Source organism: Pan troglodytes, chromosome X (assembly GCF_028858775.2).
Source record: "Pan troglodytes isolate AG18354 chromosome X, NHGRI_mPanTro3-v2.0_pri, whole genome shotgun sequence".
NCBI lineage: Eukaryota > Metazoa > Chordata > Mammalia > Primates > Hominidae > Pan > Pan troglodytes.
In genome coordinates, this window is record NC_072421.2 from 126,662,855 (window position 1) to 126,688,711 (window position 25,857).

Consider the following 25,857-nt stretch of genomic DNA (forward strand, 5'->3'; position numbering starts at 1 on the left):
ATATCTGTTGGTTTAGAACTCAAGGTGTTATTTATTGGACTTCCTCTAATCCAAACACCTGATGGAATGGTCCAAGAATACAGGGAAATAGACAAGAACTAGAATTAGCAGACTCAAATAACAACAGAAATATCTCTGGGTGGGGCTAGGGGCTATAGGTCTTGGACTTCAATATATAAACAGGATATTTTGAACTTGACAGTCTATAGAAGCTTACATTGGGCCAAGAGTCTGTTTTATATAATTATGCAATTGGCTTTTATTAGGCCAAAATTAGGCCTAACAAGGCCAAAATTAACTTCTTGGTGAGAAATTTCTCATTGAATTGAAGTTCACAGATCATGGACTCCAGCCATTTGGGTAGACTGGCATCCCTGGTACAGCTAAAATCAAGATTCTTTCTGTCTGTCATTTTTCCTTCAGATAATATTGAATCTTTAGCAATTCTGAGTACTGAATATGGATAATGAAATTTTACCTGGGAAAAAGTCCCCTAGGGACTATGGATTGGTCTGCATATTAGCTGTCTGTTGCTACATAACAAACTATCCCAAAATACAGTGGCATAAAATGGAAAACATTTATTATCTCCCAGTTTCTACGGGTCAGGAATCTAGGTGAACCTTAGTTGGATCCTCTGTCTCAGAATCCTTCACAGGCTGCAGTCAAGATGTTGGCCATGACTATGGTTATCTCAAGGCTCAATTAGGAGAGGACCTGCTTCCAGGTTCACTCACATGGCTGTTGGGAGAATTTAGTTCCTCAAAGACTGTTAGACTGAGTCTCATCCCTTGCTGGCAAGTTCCTTGTCACATGGGCCTCTCCATCGGGCAGCTCACAACACAGCAGATGGCTTCATCAGCACAAACAACTGAGAACAGCCAGAGAAGAAGAGAATGCTACAAACATGGAAGTCACAGTCTTTGGTAAACTAATTCTAGAAGTGACACGCCACCATTTCATCATATTCTATTTGTTAAAAGCAACAAATAGAAACCCAGGGGAAGGGATTTCACAAGGAGTGAATTCTAGGAGGCAGAGATCAATGTGGGCCATGAAGGGACTACCACCACCTATTTGTTTGTTTTCTAATTGGGAATATGTGGGGCCAGTGATGCAATTATCTTGTAGGTTCTATTAATTCCTTGAACTGTAGGAAACATCAGAGACTTGGTGTTGAACCAATACACACTCAGAGGCTCTGAAAGAACTACATCCATTCCAGTAAGAGACAGTACAGACTAAAACTGCTGAAGAACCCCAACTCTGCACAGGCCTTGAGAACTTTTCTCATTAAGGTTGAGCATAGTAAGAAGCTAGGGAGGATACATTTTGGTCCTTAATTTTTGGAACTTTTACTCCCAAGAGAAAGAAAACTTTATTTTGAACCTTAAAATCTTTGGAGGTAAAAAATTTGGACTTTCATTTCTCTAGACTTTAACTAAAAAGCATGAGGGAGTTTGAATTTAAATGTCCTCCTGCAAATGTGATAAAAGAAGATTATATTCAAATGAGTAGCATCTTATTGATGCACATTATTTTCCTAGTGTCTTAATGTTATCCTTTGGTCTCACTGCACATCCTCTGATAGTATACTTATGACAGCTGAGGACAGTCTGACTCCCACCTTCGTGAGGCTAACCTCCAGTAGAAACCACTGGGATTGCTGATGGGCAATGTAGATGGTGATATTTGCAGAAGGCTCTGAAATGTGCCTGAAGACTATATTAATTAAATTAATATCAAGACTGTGCCTTGTGTAAGGATGCAAATTTATCACCTACTCTATTTCCCCCTTCATGGAGATGGCTCAGTGGTTAAACTCAGTGAGTTAAGAGAAAAATAAACTGGGAAATTCTAGAGTAGATTATTCTTCCCAACTCTACATGTTTCTTTCCATGTGGGGGCTGTGATATTCTTATGAAGAGGAGGGGGATTGGGATGATTTACCTGGTTGATGAGCTTAGAACAAGGAACTGGGGCATGCATAGCTCTGACCATACTGCTTCTTCATGGGATATGGCTGACTACAGAGGAGTTGTGTTCTGTTCTGATTTCTGCCAAACAGTGAGAGGGGCCTGGCCCTGCAAGAGGGTTCTGTGGTGGTACAGCATAGTTTGTGACAGAGGAGGTAAGTCTCTCTAACACAGGGCCACTATATTGGGAAGCCCGTTTGCTCATACATATAAACTGTGTCCCCACTCTAACCTTTATCCAATATTAAAGGTGATATTTTACTTTATTGAGACAGGGTCTTGCTCTGTTGCCCAGTCTGGAGTGCAGTGGCATAATCATGGCTCACTACAGCCTCAACCTCCCAGGTTCAAACAATCCTCCCGCCTCAACCTCTCAAGTATCTGGAACTTACAGGTACACACCACAATGCCCAGCTATTTTTTGATTTTTAAAAAATTTTGTAGAGACAGAGTCTCGCTATACTGCTCAGGCTGGTCTCGAACTCCTGGGCTCAAGTGATCTTCTCACCTTGGCCTCCCAAAGTGCTGGGATTACAGGATGAGCCACCACGCCTGGCCTAAAGGTGATAAGACTCCACCTTCAGATTCCTTTGAATTTCTCAATTGTTCAGAACTCAAGCAAGTAAAAGTGCTGTGCTATTGGTTGCCTTCCCACTTGTCACAAACAGAAGTGGTCTGGATATGAAAAAAATTTTGGTTCTCAAGATGACAGGTGGGTACAGAATTCCAATGAGGAAGAAGTGGAGGGGCCTGCACAGACCAAAGAAAACATGAAAATCTTGAGGGCTTGTTACCCGAAACAAGGAGTAAGACTCCCAAAAGGGAGATGAATCTTAACCAATGGGCTGAGGGTCAGATTTTAGACCCCCAAATAATAAGACTCTTCTCAGAATTTTACTTTCAAACTAAAAAAAAAAAAAAAATGCTTTAAACCCTACAAACACCCACTTTAAAAAATTCTCCTGATTCAACAAGGTCTGAAGGCTGAAGCAGGATTGAGTGACTGTGATAAATAGCAATATGATCAGTGGCTTATTTGTTCTTACAAATTCCTACTGCTTGTGGGGATCTACCTGATAGTGGGGGATATGAATTTGTAAATAATGTATTTCTCTGGGTTTGAAAGAATTTCTGTCATTTTCTTCATTCTTCTTGACATTTCCCCAATAATTTATGAGCTTCCCTTGATAAGTGGAAGGATCAATAGCTGAGTGTGTCTTTGGGAACTAAGTGACAAAACAACACTAACATCCTCCAGTGAAAAGCACCACATTTCTCTAGCCATGGTCAATATTTGAAGGTGGCAAAACACAGAGGTGAGTCCTTCTTTGTGCATATCTATGTCCCTTCAAATATTCTGAAGCATGGATCCCCATCTAAATGCCAAGGGTACGGTAGTTTTTCCAAAGAGCTAAGAAACAGTGCTAGATGTATAAAGGAGTCCTGTTAGAGGCTGCCATGGAAGTAAAGAATGAACAGGTAGGCTCCATCTCCTCCCCACCTGTACTTGAAGGATTTCGGTTTTAATCTGTTTTATACATCAGAATTTTCTGAAATACATCATTTGAATAACAGGTCCAAGGATTTAAAAAGCTTGCAAATCAAACAACAAAAAGACAAGCAGCCCAGGCAAAAAAATGGGCAAAGGAGTTGAATAGAAATTTCTCCAAAAAAGATATAGAAATGGTTAATAAGCACATAAAAAGATGTTCAACTTATTAATCATTAGGGAAATGCAAATCAAAACCAGAATGAGATACTGCTACACACCCATTAGCATGGCTATTATTTAAAACAACACACACAAAAACCTAAACCTTATACATTACTGGAGAGAACGTAAAACAGTACAACTGCTATGTAAAATGGTATGCTAGCTCCTTGAAAAATTGAAAAATAGAATTATCACGTGATCTAACAATTCCACTTCCAGGTACATACATGAAAGAATTGAAAGTAGGGACTTGAACAGATATTTGTACACCCATGCCCATAGCAACATTGTTCACAATAGCCAATGATGAATGGATAAACAAAATGTGGTATATACACACAATGAAATGTTATTCAGCCCTAAAATGGAAGGAAATTCTGACACATGCTGCTACATGGATGAAACTTCAGGATATTAAGCTAAGTGAAATAAGCCAGTCACAAAAAGATAAACACTGTATGATTCTACTTATATGAGGTACTTAGAGTAGCCAAATTCATACAGACAGAAAGAAGAATGGGGGATTGGAGGGTCTATGGGGAGGGAGTAATGGGGCATTATTGTTTAATGTGTACAGAGTTTTAGTTGGGAAGACGAAAAATTTCTGGGGATGGATGGATTGTAGTGATGGTTGCACAACAGTGTGAATGTACTTAATGCCACCGAACAGTACAGTTAAAAATAGTTCAAATGGTAAATTTTATCACAATTTTTAAAACTTTGAAAACATGTTCTGTGAGACCTTACAGCTTTGTTGATAATGAGAAGAAATCTTTTGCAATTTATGAGGCAGGACACCCTTCATTAAATGGTTCCAATATGCCTTTTAGGATCAAAAATTTATGATTTAGAGGAGCCAAGATGGCCGAATAGGAACAGCTCCGGTCTACAGCTCCCAGCGTGAGCGACGCAGAAGACGGTGATTTCAGCATTTCCATCTGAGGTACCGGGTTCATCTCACTAGGGAGTGCCAGACAGTGGGCGCAGGTCAGTGGGTGCGCGCACCGTGTGCGAGCCGAAGCAGGGCGAGGCATTGCCTCACCTGGGAAGCGCAAGGGGTCAGGGAGTTCCCTTTCCTAGTCAAAGAAAGGGGTGACGGACGCACCTGGAAAACTCGGGTCACTCCCACCCGAATATTGCGCGTTTCAGACCGGCTTAAAAAACGGCGCACCACGAGACTATATCCCACACCTGGCTCGGAGGGTCCTACGCCCACGGAGTCTCGCTGATTGCTAGCACAGCAGTCTGAGATCAAACTGCAAGGCGGCAGCGAGGCTGGGGGAGGGGCGCCCGCCATTGCGCAGGCTTGATTAGGTAAACAAAGCAGCCTGGAAGCTCGAACTGGGTGGAGCCCACCACAGCTCAAGGAGGCCTGCCTGCCTCTGTAGGCTCCACCTCTGGGGGCAGGGCACAGACAAACAAAAAGACAGCAGTAACCTCTGCAGACTTAAATGTCCCTGTCTGACAGCTTTGAAGAGAGCAGTGGTTCTCCCAGCACGCAGCTGGAGATCTGAGAACAGGCAGACTGCCTCCTCAAGTGGGTCCCTGACCCCTGACCCCCGAGCAGCCTAACTGGGAGGCACCCCCCAGCAGGGGCACACTGACACCTCACAGGGCAGGGTATTCCAACAGACCTGCAGCTGAGGGTCCTGTCTGTTAGAAGGAAAACTAACAAACAGGACATCCACCCCGAAAACCCATCTGTACATCACCATCATCAAAGACCAAAAGTAGATAAAACCACAAAGATGGGGAAAAAACAGAACAGAAAAACAGGAAACTCTAAAATGCAGAGCGCCTCTCCTCCTCCAAAGGAACGCAGTTCCTCACCAGCAACGGAACAAAGCTGGATGGAGAATGATTTTGACGAGCTGAGAGAAGAAGGCTTCAGACGATCAAATTACTCTGAGCTACGGGAGGACATTCAAACCAAAGGCAAAGAAGTTGAAAACTTTGAAAAAAATTTAGAAGAATGTATAACTAGAATAACCAATACAGAGAAGTGCTTAAAGGAGCTGATGGAGCTGAAAACCAAGGCTCGAGAACTACGTGAAGAATGCAGAAGCCTCAGGAGCCGATGCGATCAACTGGAAGAAAGGGTATCAGCAATGGAAGATGAAATGAATGAAACGAAGCGAGAAGGGAAGTCTAGAGAAAAAAGAATAAAAAGAAATGAGCAAAGCCTCCAAGAAATATGGGACTATGTGAAAAGACCAAATCTACGTCTGATTGGTGTACCTGAAAGTGATGCGGAGAATGAAACCAAGTTGGAAAACACTCTGCAGGATATTATCCAGGAGAACTTCCCCAATCTAGCAAGGCAGGCCAACGTTCAGATTCAGGAAATACAGAGAACACCACAAAGATACTCCTCGAGAAGAGCAACTCCAAGACACATAATTGTCAGATTCACCAAAGTTGAAATGAAGGAAAAAATGTTAAGGGCAGCCAGACAGAAAGGTCGGGTTACCCTCAAAGGGAAGCCCATCAGACTAACAGCGGATCTCTCGGCAGAAACCCTACAAGCCAGAAGAGAGTGGGGGCCAATATTCAACATTCTTAAAGAAAAGAATTTTCAACCCAGAATTTCATATCTGGCCAAACTAAGCTTCATAAGTGAAGGAGAAATAAAATACTTTACAGACAAGCAAATGCTGACCGATTTTGTCACCACCAGGCCTGCCCTAAAAGAGCTCCTGAAGGAAGCGCTAAACATGGAAAGGAACAACCGGTACCAGCCGCTGCAAAATCATGCCAAAATGTAAAGACCATCAAGACTAGGAAGAAACTGCATCAACTAACGAGCAAAATAACCAGCTAACATCATAATGACAGGATCAAATTCACACATAACAATATTAACGTTAAATGTAAATGGACTAAATTCTCCAATTAAAAGACACAGACTGGCAAGTTGGATAAAGAGTCAAGACCCATCAGTGTGCTGTATTCAGGAAACCCATCTCACGTGCAGAGACACACATAGGCTCAAAATAAAAGGATGGAGGAAGATCTACCAAGCAAATGGAAAACAAAAAAAGGCAGGGGTTGCAATCCTAGTCTCGGATAAAACAGACTTTAAACCAACAAAGATCAAAAGAGACAAAGAAGGCCATTACATAATGGTAAAGGGATCAATTCAACAAGAGGAGGTAACTATCCTAAATATTTATGCACCCAATACAGGAGCACCCAGATTCATAAAGCAAGTCCTGAGTGACCTACAAAGAGACTTAGACTCCCACACATTAATAATGGGAGACTTTAACACCCCACTGTCAACATTAGACAGATCAACGAGACAGAAAGTCAACAAGGATACCCAGGAATTGAACTCAGCTCTGCACCAAGCAGACCTAACAGACATCTACAGAACTCTCCACCCCAAATCAACAGAATATACATTTTTTTCAGCACCACACCACACCTATTCCAAAATTGACCACATAGTTGGAAGTAAAGCTCTCCTCAGCAAATGTAAAAGAACAGAAATTATAACAAACTATCTCTCAGACCACAGTGCAATCAAACTAGAACTCAGGATTAAGAATCTCACTCAAAGCCGCTCAACTACATGGAAACTGAACAACCTGCTCCTGAATGACTGCTGGGTACATAATGAAATGAAGGCAGAAATAAAGATGTTCTTTGAAACCAACGAGAACAAAGACACAACATACCAGAATCTCTGGGACGCATTCAAAGCAGTGTGCAGAGGGAAATTTATAGCACTAAATGCCCACAAGAGAAAGCAGGAAAGATCCAAAATTGACACCCTAACATCACAATTAAAAGAACTAGAAAAGCAAGAGCAAACACATTCAAAAGCAAGCAGAAGGCAAGAAATAACTAAAATCAGAGCAGAACTGAAGGAAATAGAGACACAAAAAACCCTTCAAAAAATTAATGAATCCAGGAGCTGGTTTTTTGAAAGGATCAACAAAATTGATAGACCGCTAGCAAGACTAATAAAGAAAAAAAGAGAGAAGAATCAAATAGACGCAATAAAAAATGATAAAGGGGATATCACCACCGATCCCACAGAAATACAAACTACCATCAGAGAATACTACAAACACCTCTACGCAAATAAACTAGAAAATCTAGAAGAAATGGATACATTCCTCGACACATACACTCTCCCAAGACTAAACCAGGAAGAAGTTGAATCTCTGAATAGACCAATAAGAGGAGCTGAAATTGTGGCAATAATCAATAGTTTACCAACCAAAAAGAGTCCAGGACCAGATGGATTCACAGCCGAATTCTACCAGAGGTACAAGGAGGAACTGGTACCATTCCTTCTGAAACTATTCCAATCAATAGAAAAAGAGGGAATCCTCCCTAACTCATTTTATGAGGCCAGCATCATTCTGATACCAAAGCCTGGCAGAGACACAACCAAAAAAGAGAATTTTAGACCAATATCCTTGATGAACATTGATGCAAAAATCCTCAATAAAATACTGGCAAACCGAATCCAGCAGCGCATCAAAAAGCTTATCCACCATGATCAGGTGGGCTTCATCCCTGGGATGCAAGGCTGGTTCAACATACGCAAATCAATAAATGTAATCCAGCATATAAACAGAACCAAAGACAAAAACCACATGATTATCTCAATAGATGCAGAAAAAGCCTTTGACAAAATTCAACAACCCTTCATGCTAAAAACTCTCAATAAATTAGGTATTGATGGGACATATTTCAAAATAATAAGAGCTATCTATGACAAACCCACAGCCAATATCATAGTGAATGGGCAAAAACTGGAAGCATTCCCTTTGAAAACTGGCACAAGACAGGGATGCCCTCTCTCACCGCTCCTATTCAACATAGTGTTGGAAGTTCTGGCCAGGGCAATCAGGCAGGAGAAGGAAATAAAGGGTATTCAATTAGGAAAAGAGGAAGTCAAATTGTCCCTGTTTGCAGACGACATGATTGTTTATCTAGAAAACCCCATCGTCTCAGCCCAAAATCTCCTTAAGCTGATAAGCAACTTCAGCAAAGTCTCAGGATACAAAATCAATGTACAAAAATCACAAGCATTCTTATACACCAACAACAGACAAACAGAGAGCCAAATCATGAGTGAACTCCCATTCACAATTGCTTCAAAGAGAATAAAATACCTAGGAATCCAACTTACAAGGGATGTGAAGCACCTCTTCAAGGAGAACTACAAACAACTTCTCAAGGAAATAAAAGAGGATACAAACAAATGGAAGAACATTCCTTGCTCATGGGTAGGAAGAATCAATATCGTGAAAATGGCCATACTGCCCAAGGTAATTTACAGATTCAATGCCATCCCCATCAAGCTACCAATGACTTTCTTCACAGAATTGGAAAAAACTACTTTAAAGTTCATATGGAACCAAAAGAGAGCCCGCATCGCCAAGTCAATCCTAAGCCAAAAGAACAAAGCTGGAGGCATCACACTACCTGACTTCAAACTATACTACAAGGCTACAGTAACCAAAACAGCATGGTACTGGTACCAAAACAGAAATATAGATCAATGGAACAGAACAGAGCCCTCAGAAATAACGCCGCTTACCTACAACTATCTGATCTTTGACAAACCTGACAAAAACAAGCAATGGGGAAAGGATTCCCTATTTAATAAATGGTGCTGGGAAAACTGGCTAGCCATATGTAGAAAGCTGAAACTAGATCCCTTCCTTACACCTTATACAAAAATCAATTCAAGATGGATTAAAGATTTAAACGTTAGACCTAAAACCATAAAAACCCTAGAAGAAAACCTAGGCATTACCATTCAGGACATAGGCGTGGGCAAGGACTTCATGTCCAAAACACCAAAAGCAATGGCAACAAAAGCCAAAATTGACAAATGGGATCTAATTAAACTAAAGAGCTTCTGCACAGCAAAAGAAACTACCATCAGAGTGAATAGGCAACCTACAACATGGGAGAAAATTTTCGCAACCTACTCATCTGACAAAGGGCTAATATCCAGAATCTACAGTGAACTCAAACAAATTTACAAGAAAAAAACAAACAACCCCATCAAAAAGTGGGCGAAGGACATGAACAGGCACTTCTCAAAAGAAGACATTTATGCAGCCAAAAAACACATGAAAAAATGCTCATCATCACTGGCCATCAGAGAAATGCAAATCAAAACCACTATGAGATATCATCTCACACCAGTTAGAATGGCAATCATTCAAAAGTCAGGAAACAACAGGTGCTGGAGAGGATGTGGAGAAATAGGAACACTTTTACACTGTTGGTGGGACTGTAAACTAGTTCAACCATTGTGGAAGTCAGTGTGGCGATTCCTCAGGGATCTAGAACTAGAAATACCATTTGACCCAGCCATCCCATTACTGGGTATATACCCAAATGACTATAAATCATGCTGCTATAAAGACACATGCACACGTATGTTTATTGCGGCATTATTCACAATAGCAAAGACTTGGAACCAACCCAAATGTCCAACAATGATAGACTGGATTAAGAAAATGTGGCACATATACACCATGGAATACTATGCAGCCATAAAAAATGATGAGTTCATGTCCTTTGTAGGGACATGGATGAAATTGGAAACCATCATTCTCAGTAAACTATCGCAAGAACAAAAAACCAAACACCGCATATTCTCACTCATAGGTGGGAATTGAACAATGAGATCACATGGACACAGGAAGGGGAATATCATACTCTGGGGACTGTGGTGGGGAGGGGGGAGGGGGGAGGGATAGCATTGGGAGATATACCTAATGCTAGATGACGAGTTAGTGGGTGCAGCGCACCAGCATGGCACATGTATACATATGTAACTAACCTGCACAATGTGCACATGTACCCTAAAACTTAAAGTATAATAAAAAAAAAAATTTATGATTTAAAATTTTTTTTTAATTAATTAATCAATTTTGAGATGGAGTTTTGCTCTTGTTGCCCAGGCTGGAGTGCAATGGCGTGATCTCGGCTCACCGCAACCTCTGCCTCCCAGGTTCAAGCGATTCTCCTGCCTCAGCCTCCCAAGTAGCTGGGATTACAGGCAAGTGCCACCACCCCTGGCTAATTTTGTATTTTTAGTAGAGACAGGGTTTCTCCACGTTGATCAGGCTGGTCTCGAACTCCTGACCTCATGTGATCCTCCCGCCTTGACCTCCCAAAGTGCTGGGATTACAGGTGTGAGCCACTGTGCCCAGCCAATTTTTTTATTTTCTAAGTGTAAACACTTTGCTTGGCATGAACCACACAGAAACACACTGGGACCTCAGCACACATTCAAGGATCAAAATCATCCTAGGGGAGAGCTCAGAAAATAGGACACAAAATATGTTTGCGTATGGAGAAAGGCCTACAGCTTTGAGGGCTGGATGGTACCTAGCTTCATCCATTGGGGTCAAAACTGTTGACCTGTGTTGCCAGTAGCTTCCATGATGGTTTACTACAAGTACACATTGATATGTGGGGCCAGGCAGAGGCAAGAGAGAAGAGTAAAAGGCAAGTGAAAGATCTAGTTTCCCATATGTGTGTCAGGTTTCCATAAATGAGATGGTTTATGAAAGAGTCCCTAGACCTCAGGACCCATCACTTAGCTTGAAGTCCTCTCAGTCCAGAGCTGCACCAGTCTTTCAAATCAGCCAGTCCCATCTTCCCTGGGCAAGGCCTGTGAACAGAAAATTAATTACATTCATGTCCCCAACAGATACATTGAAGGACTTCCACTCCACATTGTGAGAAAATGACATATTTTGATAACCCAATAAGTATAGCATGAGCCAATAAGTCACAGCAGAAGGAGCAATTTAGGAGATTGTTTTTAAACATGTGACTGAATTATTGAGAAATGGATAATAAATTTATTTGCTAATGTAGACAGAAAGGGAAAAATCCACATTGCTTTTTCAGCCCATTACTGAACTAACTTCTGAGTTTCAAGACATCTTTTTCTTTTCTAAAAGGTGACCAGGAACATAGATTTCTGGGCCAGTCTAACAGGAGCCCAAGGCACCCTTGGCCTAGGCCCCAGATGGCCTCTCCTAAACACTTCACAGCCCTCATATACAGAAGCCCCAGTGCAGCAATGATTAGCCAACAAGCAGAATGATAAGGCAAAGTGAGGACACTTCCTCAAGACTTTTGGTTTTGGGGGCCTGCAAATGTGAGATACAGGCTTCAGAAGCAGCCTGAGGGCTCTGGGGCTTAAAGAAAAAGTTGGACAGTTAGCTCACCACTGACAAGCCCTACTCCCCTCTCCATCCTCATTTAACACTGGGCCTAGCTGGCTACTGCCTGCCTAAGGCGACAGGCAGTTAAGTTGTTTCCGAATGGAACTTGTTGTTTCCAGGAATCTGGTAGTAAATCCTTCTTTGAAGGAAAAAATACCCTATAATTCTGCACATCCGCATTGTGTCAGTTTTCTATTTTCTCTCTGTGTATTTTTAACTATATAAGTACTATATGGATATACTCCTGTAATAACACAATTGGTACATATAATGTAAAAAGACTTTCTTGACCACTGCCTTCTCATTCTATTCCCCTCCCCAGAGACGACCACTAAGATCAGTTTGCTCTATATCCCCCAATGCCTTTTCCTATTCTTGTTTCTTATTCTTGCTTCCATTCTTGTGTATGTATATATCTAAATTTATGACGTTGTTGGGTGGGATTTTTCTTTTATAGAAATAGTGTCAAGCTACATATAGCATATTTTCCACTTGCATTTTCTTCTTAACAATGTGTCTTAGAGATTTTTCATGTCAGTAGATACAGAGCTATTTTATTCTTTTTAAACAGATATGTAATATTCCCTAATAGGGCTGAACCCTTCTTATTCAGTTACCTTTGGTTGGGGAAGAGGTGGTGGATTAGGTCAATTTGAGGCAGCAAAGAGCATTCTTGTCATACCTTGTTGTGCATACAGGTTGAGTATCCCTTAGCTGAAATGCTTGGGACTAGAAGTGTTTTGGATTTTGGATTTTTTGTCAGTTTTTTTGGAATATTTGCATTATTACCAGTTCAGCATCCCTAACCTGGAATCTGAAACGCTCCAATTAGCATTTCCTTTGAGCACCACGTTGGCACTCAAAAAGTTTCTGATTGTGGAGCATTTTGATTTCAAATTTTTGGACTAGGGATGCTCAACTTGTATTTTCAAACATTTCCCTAGGCTATATATGTAGAAGTAGAATCGATATAATGAAGAGAAAGCACACGTTAGATTTTAATAGATATAGCCAAAGTACATTCCAAAAAGACTGTGCCAATTTATACTTCCCAACAGTAAACTAGAGTTTCCATTTCTCTTCACTCTCATTAACACTGGATATTCACCATCTTTTTCCATTTTGCCAATCTGATGGGTAAAATAATCTCACCTTTTCAATTTGCTGGGTTTTGTTTGTTTGTTTTTGTTTGTTTCTTTGTTTTTTTGAGACAGAGTCTTGCACTATCACCCAGTCTGGAGTGCAGTGGCGCGATCCTGGCTGACTGCAACCTCCGTCTCCCAGGTTCAAGCGATTCTCATGCCTCAGCCACCCGAGTAGCTGAGATTACAGGTGTGCGCCACCATGCCTGGCTAATTTTTTTGCACTTTTAGTAGAGATGGGGTTTCACCATGTTGGCCAGGCTGGTCTCACACTCCTGACCTTAAGTGATCCACCCGCTTTGGCCTTCCAAATTGCTGGAATTACAGGCGTGAGACACCATGCCCAGCCTCAATTTGCAATTCCATGATTACTACTGAAGTATATTTTCAAAAGCCTAGTGAGCTTTGAAGTGTCTAGTCTTAACTTGTCCACTTGCCCGTATACACAATAACATCTTTTCCTTTTTCAGGTTAACCACTCAGGGGCTCAGTTTTGGTTTATTATCCTAAAACATATTTTATCCAATCCACCGTTGATGGGCACTGGGATTGATTCCATGTCTTTGCTATTTGTGAACAGTGCTGTGATGAACATGAGAGTTCATGTATCTTTTTGGTAGAATAATTTGTTTTCTTTTGGATACATACCTAATAATGGGATTGCTGAGCTGAATGATAGCTCTGTTTAAGTACTTTGAGAAACTGCAAAACTACTTTCCACAGTGGCTGGACAAATTTACACGCTTACCAACAGTGTGTAAGCATTCCCTTTTCTCCACAGCTTCACCAACATCTGTTGTTTTTTGACTTTTTAATAATCACTATTCTGACTGGTGTGAGATGGTATCTCATTGTGGTTTTGATTTACATTTCTACGATGATGAGTGATGATAAGCATTTTTACATGTAGTTATTGGCTGCTTGTATGTCTTGTTTTGAGAAGCATCTGTTCACATCCTTTCCCCATTTTTCAATGGGGTCATTTGGTTTTTGCTTGTTGATTTGTCTAAGTTCCATATAGATCCTGGATATTAGACCTTTGTTGGATGCATAGTTTGTGAATATATTCTCCAATTATGTAGGTTGTCTGTTTACCCCATTGATAGCTTCTTTTGCTGTACATAAGCTCTTTACTTAAACTTGGTCCCACTTGTCAACTTTTGTTTTTGTGGCAATTGCTTTTGAGGACTTAGTCATAAATTCTTTCCCATGGTCCATGTCCAGAATGGTGTTTCTGAGATTTTCTTCTAGAATTTTTAATAGTTTCAAATCTTACATTTAAATCTTTAGCCCATCTCCAGTTAATTTTTGTAGATGGTGAAAAGTGGAGGTCCAATTTCATTCTTCTGCATATGGATAGCCAGCTATATATACCAACACCATTTATTGAACAGAGAGTTCTTTCCCCATTGCTCAATAATATGCTTTTAAACAGACTTTGGGTTTCCTACGGGTGGTTAACATGCTTTACACTACTTTCTAATTTTTCCCTACGAATTTCCCATTTTGGGGACAGTTGCCTTGACTAGAACTGAGGGACTTTGGGATACACTGTTCTGATTTTCCCTCTTTCACCAGAATTTTGAACTTCATTTTTCTATGGCTGCCACACCAATGTGACTTATCCACAACCACTCTCTGTATCCTTTCCTGTTTATGTCTCAAAGCCAAAGTCAGTTTATTTCCTTTTCCTGTGGTTTCTAAGACTACTTATTTAAAGAAGCAATCATTCATAGCCTCCAGAAAAAGCACCACTTCTCAGGGATATTATTCAAAATATTTAAGAACCATATGGCCAAGACACAGACCAGTAGGACTGGATGTCTGAATAGGGCAAACACTGGTCTTAGCATCATGCTAACATCAACTGGCTAAACACCACTCTTTCCTGCAATTGCTTCTCCATGACTTTGTCTGCCAAGCACTGTCTCTGCTATCAAATCACCTTTGTCCCCAAAACTTTATTCATTCATTCAACACACATTTACCAAGAGGCTCCAAAATTCCTTATATTAAGACATTGTGTTAGAGCAGGCCTTCTTGACCTCAGCACCACTGAAATTTGGAGCAGGATAATTCCTGCTCCCTCGTTGGAGGGAGGGACATTCCTTTGCATTGCAGGATTTTTAGCAGCAACCTTGGCCTCTATCAGCAGCATTATAATTAGTCATGATGAGCATTTTTTTAAGTTTTAATTTTTTATTGTTTTTTAATCCAATTTTTTTTAAATTTTTTTTATTTCCATAGGTTTTGGGGGAACAGGTGGTGTTTGGTTACACGAGTAAGTTCGTTAGCAGTGATTTGTGAGATTTTGGTGCACCCATCACCCGAGTGGTATACACTGCACCCTGTTTGTAGTCTTTTATCCCTCACCCACCTCCCACCCTTTCCCCCTGAGTCCCCAAAGTCCATTATGTCATTCTTATGCCTTTGCATCCTCATAGCTTAGTTCCCCCTTATGAGTGAGAACATAGAGTGTTTGGTCTTCCATTCCTGAGTTACTTCACTTAGAATAATAGTCTCCAATCTCATCCAGGTCACTGCAGATGCCATAAATTCATTCCTTTTTATGGCTGAGTACTATTCCATCATATATATATGTTTCTTTATCCACTCGTTGACTGATGGGCATTTGGGTTGGTTCCATGATTTTGCAATTGCGAATTGTGCTGCTATATACATGCATGTGCAAGTATCTTTTTCATAAAATGACTTCTTTTCCTCTGGGTAGATACCCGGTAGTGGGATTGTTGAATCAAATGGTAGTTCTACTCTTAGTTCTTTAAGGAATCTCCACGCTGTTTTCCACAGTGGCTGTACTAGTTTACATTCTCACCAGCAGTGTAGAAATATTCTCTGTTCACTGCATCCACGCCAAAATCTACTACTTTTTAATTTTTTTGATTATGGCCATTCTTGCGGGAGTAAGTTGGTATTGCATTGCGGTTTTGATTTGCATTTCCCTGATCATTAGTGATGTTGAGGATTTTTTTTTCATATGTTTGTTGACCATTGTATATCTTCTTTTGAAAATTGTCTATTCATGTCCTTAGCCCACTTTTTGATGAGATTGGTTTTTTTCTTGCTGATTTTTTTGAATTCATTGTAGATCCTAGATATTAGTCCTTTGTCAGATGTATAGATTATGAAGATTTTCTCCCACTCTGTGGGTTGTCTGTTTACTCTACTGACTGTTCCTTTTGCTGTGCAAAAGCTCTTAGATTATTTAAGTCCCAGCTACTTATCTTTGTTTTTAATGCATTTGCTTTTAGGTTCTTGGTCATGAAATCCTTGCCTAAGCCAATGTCTAAAAGGGTCTTTCCAATGTTATCTTCTAGAATTTTTATAGTTATAGTTTCAAGTTGATTTTTGCATAAGGTGAGAGATGAGGATCCAGGTTCATTCTCCTAGAGGTGGCTAGCCAATTATCCCAGCACCACTTGTTAAAAAGAGCGTCATTTCCTCACTTTATGTTTTTGTTTGCTCTGTTGGCTGTAAGTATTTGGGTTTATTTCTAGGTTCTCCATTCTGGTCTATTGGTCTATATGCCTATTTTTATACAGTATTATGTCATGCTGTTTTGGTGGCTATGTCCACATAGTATGGTTTGAAATCAGGTAACATGTTGCCTCCATATTTGTTCTTTTTGCTTAGTCTTGCTTTGGCTATGTAGGCTCTTTTTTTGTTCCATATGAATTTTAGAATTGTTTTTTCTAATTCTGTGAAGAATGATGGTGGTATTTTGATGGGAATTACATTGAATTTGTAGATTGCTTTTGGCAGTATGGACATTTTCACAATATTGTTTCTACCCATCCATGAGCATGGGATGTGTTTCCATTTATTTGTGTCATCTATGATTTCTTTCAACAGTGTTTTGTAGTTGTCCTTGTAGAGGTCTTTCACCTCTTTGGTTAGGTATATGCCTAAGGTTTGTTTTTTGTTTTGTTTTGTTTTGTTTTTATTGCAGCTATTGTCAAGGGGGTTGAGTTCTTGATTTGATTCTCAGCTTAGTCGCTGTTGGTGTACAGGAGAGCTACTGATTTGTGTACATTAATTTTGTATCCAGAAACATTGCTGAATTCTTTTATCAGTTATAGGAGCTTTCTGGAGGAATCTTTAGGGTTTTCTAGGTATACAATCATATCATCAGCAAACAGCAACAGTTTGACTTCCTCTTTACCGATTTGGATGCCCTTTATTTCTTTCTCTTGTCTGATTGCTCTGACTAGGACTTTCAGTACTATGTTGAAGAGGAGTGGTGAGAGTGGGCATCCTTGTCTTGTTCCAGTTCTCAGAGGGAATGCCTTCAACTTTTCCCCATTCAGTGAGTTAGTCATATATGGCTTTTATTACACTGAGATATGCCCCTTGTATGCCAATTTTGCTGAGAGTTTTAATCATAAAGGGATGCTGGATTTTGTTGAATACTTTTTCTGCATCTATTGAAATGATCATGTGATTTTTGTTTTTAATTCTGTTTATGTGGTTTATCTCATTTATTGACCTTGTGTATGTTAAACCATCCCTGCATCCCTGGTATGAAACCCAATTGATCATGGTGGATTACCTTTTTAATATGTTGTTGGATTTGGTTAGCTAATATTTGTTAAGGATTTTAACATCTATGTTTGTCAAGGATATTGGTCTGTAGTTTTCTTTTTTATTGTGTGCTTTCCTGGTTTGGATATTAGGGTGATACTGGCTTCATAGAATGATTTAGAGAGGGTTCCCTTTTCCATTACCTTGTGGAATAGTGTCAATACGATTTGTACCCGTTGTTTGGATGTCTGCTAGAATTCTGTGGTGAATCTGCCTGGGTCCTGAACTTTTTTTTGTTGGTAGGTTTTTAATTACCATTTCAATCTTGCTGCTTGTTATTGGTGTGTTCAGGGTATCTAATTCTTCCTGATTTAAGCTAGGAGGGTTGTATCTTTCCAGGAATTTATCCAGCTCTTCTAGGTTTTCTAGTTTATGCACATAGGTGTTTCACAGTAGTCTTGAATGATCTCTTGCATTTCTGTGGTGTCAGTTGTAATATCTCCTGTTTCATTTCTTATTGAGCTTATTTGGATTTTCTCTCTTCTTTTCTTGGTTAATCTTGCCAGTGGTCTATCAATTTTATTTATCTTTTCAAAGAACCAGCTTTTTGTTTCATCTATCTTTTGTATTTTTTTTTGTTTCAATTTCATTTAGTTCTGCTCTGATCTTGGTTATTTCCTTTCTTCTGTTGGGTTTGGGTGTGGTGTGTTCTTGTTTCTCTAGTTCCTTGAGGTGTGACCTTAGATTGTATGTTTGTGCTCTTTCAGACTTTATGATGTAGGTGTTTAGGGCTATGAACTTTTTTCTTAGTACAACCTTTGCTGTATTCCAGAGGTTTTGATAGGTTGTGTCACAATTGTCATATAGTTCAAAGAATTTTTTAATTTCTATCATGATTTCATTTTTGACCATATGATCATTCAGGAGCAGGTTATTTAATTTCCATGTATTTGCATGGTTTTAAAGGTTTCTTTTGGAGTTGATTTCCAGTTTTATTCCACTGTGGTCTAAGAGAGGGCTTGATATAATTTGTTTTTAATTTGTTGAGGCTCATTTTTTGGCCTATCATATATCTATCTTGGAGAAAGTTCCATGCGCTATTGAATAGAACATATATATTCTGTGGTTGTTTGATGGAATGTTCTGAATATATCTGTTCAGTCCATTTGTTCCAGGGTATAGTTTAAATCCATTGTTTCTTTGTTCACTTTTTGACTTGATGACCTGTCTAGTACTATCAGTGGAGTATTGAAGTCCCCCACTGTTATTGTGTTGCTGTCCATCTCATTTCTGAGGTCTATTAGTAATTGTTTTATACATTTGAGAGCTCCAGTGTTAAATGCATGTATGTTTAGAATTGTGATATTTTCTTGTTAGACAAGACCTTTTATCATTATATGATGTCCCTCTTTGTTTTTTTTAACTGCTGTTGCTTTAAATTTTGTTTTGTGTGATATAAGAATAGCTACTCCTGCTCGCTTTTGATGTCCATTTGCATGAAATGTCTTTTCCCACCCCTTCACCTTAAGTTTATGTGAGTCCTTACGTGTTAGGTGAGTCTCTTGAAGGCAGCAGATATTTGGTTGGTGAATTCTTATCCATTCTGCAATTCTGTATCTTTTAAGTGGAGCATTTAGGCCATTTACCTTCAACATTAGTATTGAGATGTGAGGTACCATTGCATTCATCATGGTATTTGTTGCCTGTGTACCTTGTTTTTTGTTGTTGTTGTTTTTTGTTTTTGCTTTTTAACTTGCATTTTTGTTTTATATACCCTGTGTGATTTATGCTTTAAAGAGGTTCTGTTTTGATGTATTTCCAGGATTTATTTCAAGATTTGGAGCTCCTTTTAGCAGTTCTTGTAGTGGTGGCTTGGTACTGGCGAATTTTCTCCACATTTGTTTGTCTGAAAAAGACTATCTTTCCTTCATATATTACACTTAGTTTTGTTGATACAAAATTCTTGGCTGATAATTGTTTTGAGGAGGCTGAAGATATGGCCCCAATCCCTTCTAGCTGTTAGGGTTTCTGCTGAGAAACCTGCTGTTAATCTGATAGGTTTTCCTTTATAGGTTACCTGGTGCTTTTGTCTCACAGCTCTTTAGATTCTTTCCTTCATCTTAACTTTAGATAACCTGACGACAATGTGCCTAGGCAATGATCTTTTTGCAATGAATTTCCGAAGTGTTCTTTGTGCTTCTCATATTTGGATATCTAGGTCTCTAGTAAGGCCAGGGAAGTTTTTCTCGATTACTCCCAGAAATATGTTTTCCAAACTTTTAGATTTCTCTTCTCCTCAGGAATGCTGATTATTCTTAGGTTTGGTTGTTTAACATAATTCCAGACCTCTTGGCAGGTTTGTTGATATTTTCTTATTCTTTTTTCTTTGTCTTTATTGGATTGGATTAGCTCAAAGACCTTGACTTTGAGCTCTGAATCCCTTTCTTCTACTTGTTTGATTCTATTGCTGACACTTTCCTGAGCATTTTGCATTTCTATAAGTGTGTCCATTGTTTTCTGAAGTTTTTATTGTTTTTTATTTATGCTATCTATTTCCTTGAATATTTCTCCTTTCAATTCTTGTATCCTTTTTTTTTTTTTTTTTAATTTCCTTACATTTGGCTTCACCTTTCTCTGGTGCCTCCCAGGTTAGCTTAATAACTCACTTCCTGAATTCTTTTTCAGGTAAGTCAGGGATTCCTTCTTGGTTTGGATCCATTGCTGGTAAGCTAGTGTGATTTTGGGGGGTTGTTAAATAACCTTGTTTTGTCATATTACCAGAGTTGGTTTTCTGGTTCCTTCTCATTTGGGTAGGCTCTGTCAGAGGGAAAGTCTAGGGCTGAAGGCTGTTGTTCAGATTCTTATGTCCCATGGGGTGTTCTCTTGACATAGTACTCTCCCCTTTTTCCTATGCATGTGGCTTCTTGAGAGCCAAGCTGTAGTGGTTGTTATCTTTCTTCTGGATCTACCCACCCAGCAAGTCTACCAGGCTCTGAGCTGGTACTGAAGGTTGTCTACACAGAGTCCTGTGATGTGCACCATCTGTGGTTCTCTCAGCCATGGATACCAGCACCTGTTCTGGTAGAGGTGTCAGGGGGGTGAAATGGATTCTGTGATGGTTCTTAGCTTTGATGGTTTAATGCACTATTTTTGTGCTAGTTGGCCTCCTGCTGGGAAGTGGGACTTTCCAGAGAGCATCAGGTGTGGTAGTATGGGGAGGAACAGGTGGTGAGTGTGGCCCTAGAACTCCCAAGAATATATGCCCTTTGTCTTTAGTTACCAGGGTGGGTAGGAAAGGACTCTTGGGTCAGGGTAGAGCTAGGCATGTCTGAGCTCAGATTTTCCTTGGGCAGGTCTTATTGCGGCTGCTGTGGAAGATGGGGGTGAGATTCCCAGGTCAATGGAGTTATATTCCTAGGAGGATTATGGCTGTCTCTGCTGTGTCATGCAGGCTGTCAGGGAAGTGGGAGAAAGTCAGCAGCCAAAGGCATCACCCAGCTCCCACACAATCCAAAGGGCTGGTCTCACTCCCACTGTGCCCCCGCAACAGCACCGAGTCTGTTTCCAGGCAGTGGGCGAGCAGGGCTGATAACTTGCCCCAGCATATCTGCCTCCCAGCTGTGAAAGCAAGTATGGCTTTCCTTCTTGCCCCACCTGTGGACACTGCTCACTGGATTCATGCCCTTTCCCAAGTTCTGACCAGGAGATTTCTTGATCAGTTCAAATCATTACAAAATTCAGCTGGAGATACCCTTCTCCCTGTGGTCTTTTCCCAGTGCCTTTGGCCATCCTCCTGAAGGACCCCTGTGAGGCCAGGCAGAGATGGCTTGTTAGGGAACCCAGCGAGCTCACAGGGCTTTTTCCGCTGCTTCCTTTACCCCTGTATTTCACTCATTTCTCTAAGTTGACTCAGCTCCAGGTAAGATCAGAATCTTCGGTATTCTAGACCTTCAGTTTCCCCAGTGGGGGTGTGTGTTCAGGGGCAGATGGTCTTTTTCCCACTTCCACAATTTGGGCACTCACAGTATTTGGGGTGTCTCTCGGGTCCTGCAGGAACAATCTGCTTTCTTCAGAGGGTCTGTGGGTCCTTTCAGGTTTCCTGATTTATTCCTGCAGTCATTCTGGAGCAAAAATTCATAATGCAAGCCTCCATATGCTGCTCTGTCTGTCAGAATCAGAACTGCAATCTAGTTCTGTCTCCTGTCTGCCATAATCCTGAGCCTATTACTCGGATGAGCATTTTTTCACATGGTTCCTGGCTGCTTTTATGTCTTCTTTTGAGAAGTGCCTATTCGTGTCCTTCATGTCCTTCATGCATGTACATTTCCCCACTGAAGGAATTTAATAGCTCAGTATTATTTTATTTTCATCTCTATCTGATTCTAAATAGACACAGGCTCTTCATACTTTAGGTATTGATTAATATTTTGTGTATAAAGCAACTAGCCCAGGTCTAAGTGCTCTTCAAGGATTATGTCATTCATTCATCATAACAAGCCTCTGAGGTAGGGGCTGTTATAATCTCAGCTTTAAAGATGAGAGGACTGAGGTATGGAGAGGTTAATATTCATACCAATAGCATCCCTCCAAGTCATGACATCATGATGACAACCAAAATGACTTCAGACATTGCCAAGTATCCCCCACAGGGGGTGAGGTGGTGAGGGGGAAAGACAAAAATTCCTCCTGGTTGAGAGCCACCATATTAGATGCTAAGGCAATACAAGAGAAAAAGACAAGATCTCTGCCCTTGGTGAGATTACAGTCTCACTTAACATTTCATTTAATACACTGGTCAGGTAGCCTAATGTGTTTTTGTTGTTAGAGTTGTATAACTTAAGTATTCAATCTTCACCCAATGTCATATAGAAGCATCTTTACCTTAATAATCTTGGTCCTAAGAGTAAGAAATGCTGGTAATGAAAAAATGGGTCAATGTTTATAAGCTTCATAAATAGAAAAGAAATCACAATTGCAGCTTTTTAATGCAATGGCCGCGTGTTAAGGAAATGTGGATAAATGCATGTACATTTCCCTACTGACAGAATTTAATAGCTCAGAATCATTTTATTTTCATCTCTATCTGATTCTAAATAGATACAAGCTCCTCATACTTTAGGTATTGATTAATATTTTGTGTATAAAGCAACTAGCCCAGTTCTAAGTGCTTTTCAAGAATTATTCATTCTTTATAACAAGGCTGTGAGGTAGGGGCTGTTACAATCTCAGTTTTTAAGATGAGGAAACTGAGATGTGGAGAGGTTAAGTAAGTGGCCCAAGATCACACACCATTTAGTGGTGGACCCAGAGCCCAAATCCTCAATGACTACACAGCACTGCTTCAATGAAGAGAAAGAATTATGAGGAAGAGGAAGGGAAATAAGTGATCAAGCTTGTCTCCTGCCTCTCCCAATTCAGTCAAATGTGGTCCCAGTGGCATGAGAAAGTTGTTCCCTATTGGAAATGCCCCAAACCACTTTGGAACTTGATTCTGACCCCTCAGCATCAGGTGCCACAGACCCAAGGTCAAGTGCCACTGGTGGGTCATAAAGTTGTGTTCCCAGAGGGGATATGAAGTCAGTAAGAACTAATAGCCTTGTTCAAGGTCAGAGACGCAAGAGAATAAAGTCCAAATTCTTTAACAGTATTGCACTATCCATTCACGGCCCTATGTGCCAAAGAAACAAAACCACTTGCTGAGGAAGAGGATGCTCAGGTTCAGAAGAGCAGGAAACCCAGAAGCCAGAATAATAAACTATTAGTGAGAAAATCCACCCAAGGTTAGTCTTTAGATAGAAGCTCTGAATGGTCCTCCACCAAAGAGAGGCATCTCCACTGAATAGTGAATACTTGCAGGTTTCTCTTCCTTATTCTTTTTGATTCTGCAATACAGAATCTTTGATGACTTTATTTTCATTGCTTGCCAAATCCACAAAAGTTCACTATGCTAGGTAAGAAAAAAAAATAGTCAGTTTTCCTATAACATGACATATTCTTTAAAAATTACTCTAATTTGGAAAATTATACATTAAAAAGTGCATGGCTTATGAGGAAAATGGGGTTAGGGGAATAACAGTAAAAACATCAGTGACACATTTAAAACCAGAGAGTAATGGCAGGACAGTTTTACATGTGTTAATGGTTAAGAAATACATAAACTATACAATAAGTATGGCACTTTGCCTTGGAAAGACCTAAAGTTTGTTTGTGGACATGGGCGTTGCAGTTTGTGGGTTATTGTGAAGTGATGGAAAGAGGGTTGTCTGAAATCAGATGGAAAGTTATAACACTAAATGTGGATGGGTGTGGTTGATAGATGTTTGAGGCATGTGTTTTATGTATTACCACACAGCTCGGTTGAACTAGGTGTAATTTTCTGCGTTCACCTGGTGTTTCTTGCTGATGGAATCATGCTCAAGCAAACACGAAATTCATGTCATGCATGCTCAAATTGTTCCCTGATACATCAATCACATTGGAACAAATTCACATTTTCAAAAGAGACATTATAGCAGAACTGACTTACAGTGCCTTAGCTAGTAAGAAGATGGAAGACAGTGGCAGAATGGAGGATTATCAAGGACAATCAGCCTCTAATGAAATCTCCAGGCCACCTTCCCATGCTACTGTGAAGGCATACACCTACAACTAATAAAAATTGTTTTTTGCCCCCTCCCCTCTCCCCTCTCCCCTCTCCCCTCTTTCCACGGTCTCCCTCTCCCTCTCTCTCCCCCCATGGTCTCCCTCTCCCTCTCTTTCCACGGTCTCCCTCTGATGCCGAGCCGAAGCTGGACGGTACTGCTGCCATCTCAGCTCACTGCAACCTCCCTGCCCGATTCTCCTGCCTCAGCCTGCCGAGTGCCTGCGATTGCAGGCCCGCGCCGCCACGCCTGACTGGTTTTCGTATTTTTTTGGTGGAGACGGGGTTTCGATGTGTTGGCTGGGCTGGTCTCCAGCTCCTAACCGCGAGTGATCCGCCAGCCTCGGCCTCCCGAGGTGCCGGGATTGCAGACGGAGTCTCGTTAACTCAGTGCTCAATGGCGCCCAGGCTGGAGTGCAGTGGCGTGATCTCGGCTCGCTACAACCACCTCCCAGCCGCCTGCCTTGGCCTCCCTAAGTGCCGAGATTGCAGCCTCTGCCTGGCAGCCACCCCGTCTGGGAAGTGAGGAGCGTCTCCGCCTGACCGCCCATCGTCTGGGATGTGAGGAGCCCCTCTGCCTGGCTGCCCAGTCTGGAAAGTGAGGAGCGTCTCTGCCCGGCCGCCATCCCATCTAGGAAGTGAGGAGCGCCTCTTCCCGGCTGCCATCACATCTGGGAAGTGAGGAGCGTCTCTGCCCGGCCGCCCATCATCTGAGATGTGGGGAGCACCTCTGCCCTGCCGCCCCATCCGGGATGTGAGGAGCGTCTCTGCCCGGCCGCCCTGTCTGAGAAGTGAGGAGACCCTCTGCCTGGCAACCGCCCCGTCTGAGAAGTGAGGAGCCCCTCCACCCGGCAGCCACCCCGTCTGAGAAGTGAGGAGCGTCCTCCCTCCTTGTCCGGGAGGGAGGTGGGGGGGTCAGCCCCCCGCCCGGCCAGCCACCCCGTCCGGGAGGTGAGGGGCGCCTCTGCCCGGCCGCCCCTACCGGGAAGTGAGGAGCCCCTCTGCCCGGCCAGCCGCCTCATCTGGGAGGGAGGTGGGGGGGTCAGCCCCCCGCCTGGCCAGCTGCCCCGTCCGGGAGGCGAGGGGTGCCTCTGCCTGGCCGCCCCTACTGGGAAGTGAGGAGCCCCTCTGCCCGGCCAGCCGCCCCATCCGGGAGGGAGGTGGGGGGGTCAGCCCCCCGCCCGGCCAGCCGCCCCATCCGGGAGGGAGGTGGGGGGGTCAGCCCCCCGCCCGGCCAGCCGCCCCGTCCAGGAGGGAGGTGGGGGGATCAGCCCCCCACCTGGCCAGCCGCCCCGTCCGGGAGGAGGTGGGGGGATCAGCCCCCCGCCCGGCCAGCCGCCCTGTCCAGGAGGTGGGGGGCGCCTCTGCCCGGCCGCCCCTACTGGGAAGTGAGGAGCCCCTCTGCCCGGCCAGCCGCTCTGTCTGGGAGGGAGGTGGGGGGTCAGCCCCCCGCCCGGCCAGCCGCCCCGTCCAGGAGGGAGGTGGGGGGGGTCAGCCCCCCGCCCGGCCAGCCGCCCCGTCCGGGAGGGAGGTGGGGGGGTCAGCCCCCCGCCCGGCCAGCCGCCCCGTCCGGGAGGGAGGTGGGGGGGTCAGCCCCCCGCCCGGCCAGCCGCCCCATCCGGGA

General features: G+C 42.1%; 1 long non-coding RNA gene across 1 annotated transcript in view; it reads left to right on the top strand.

Annotated features, from left to right (window-relative positions):
- Window positions 1-25,381, top strand: part of LOC107971137 (uncharacterized) — a 130,258-nt gene extending 104,877 nt beyond the window's left edge. The window contains exons 4-5 of the long non-coding RNA XR_001714062.4: window positions 4,521-4,633; window positions 10,632-25,381. This is a non-coding gene — a long non-coding RNA (uncharacterized LOC107971137). The remainder of the gene's footprint in view (window positions 1-4,520; window positions 4,634-10,631) is intronic.
- Window positions 25,382-25,857: the final 476 nt, after the last annotated feature.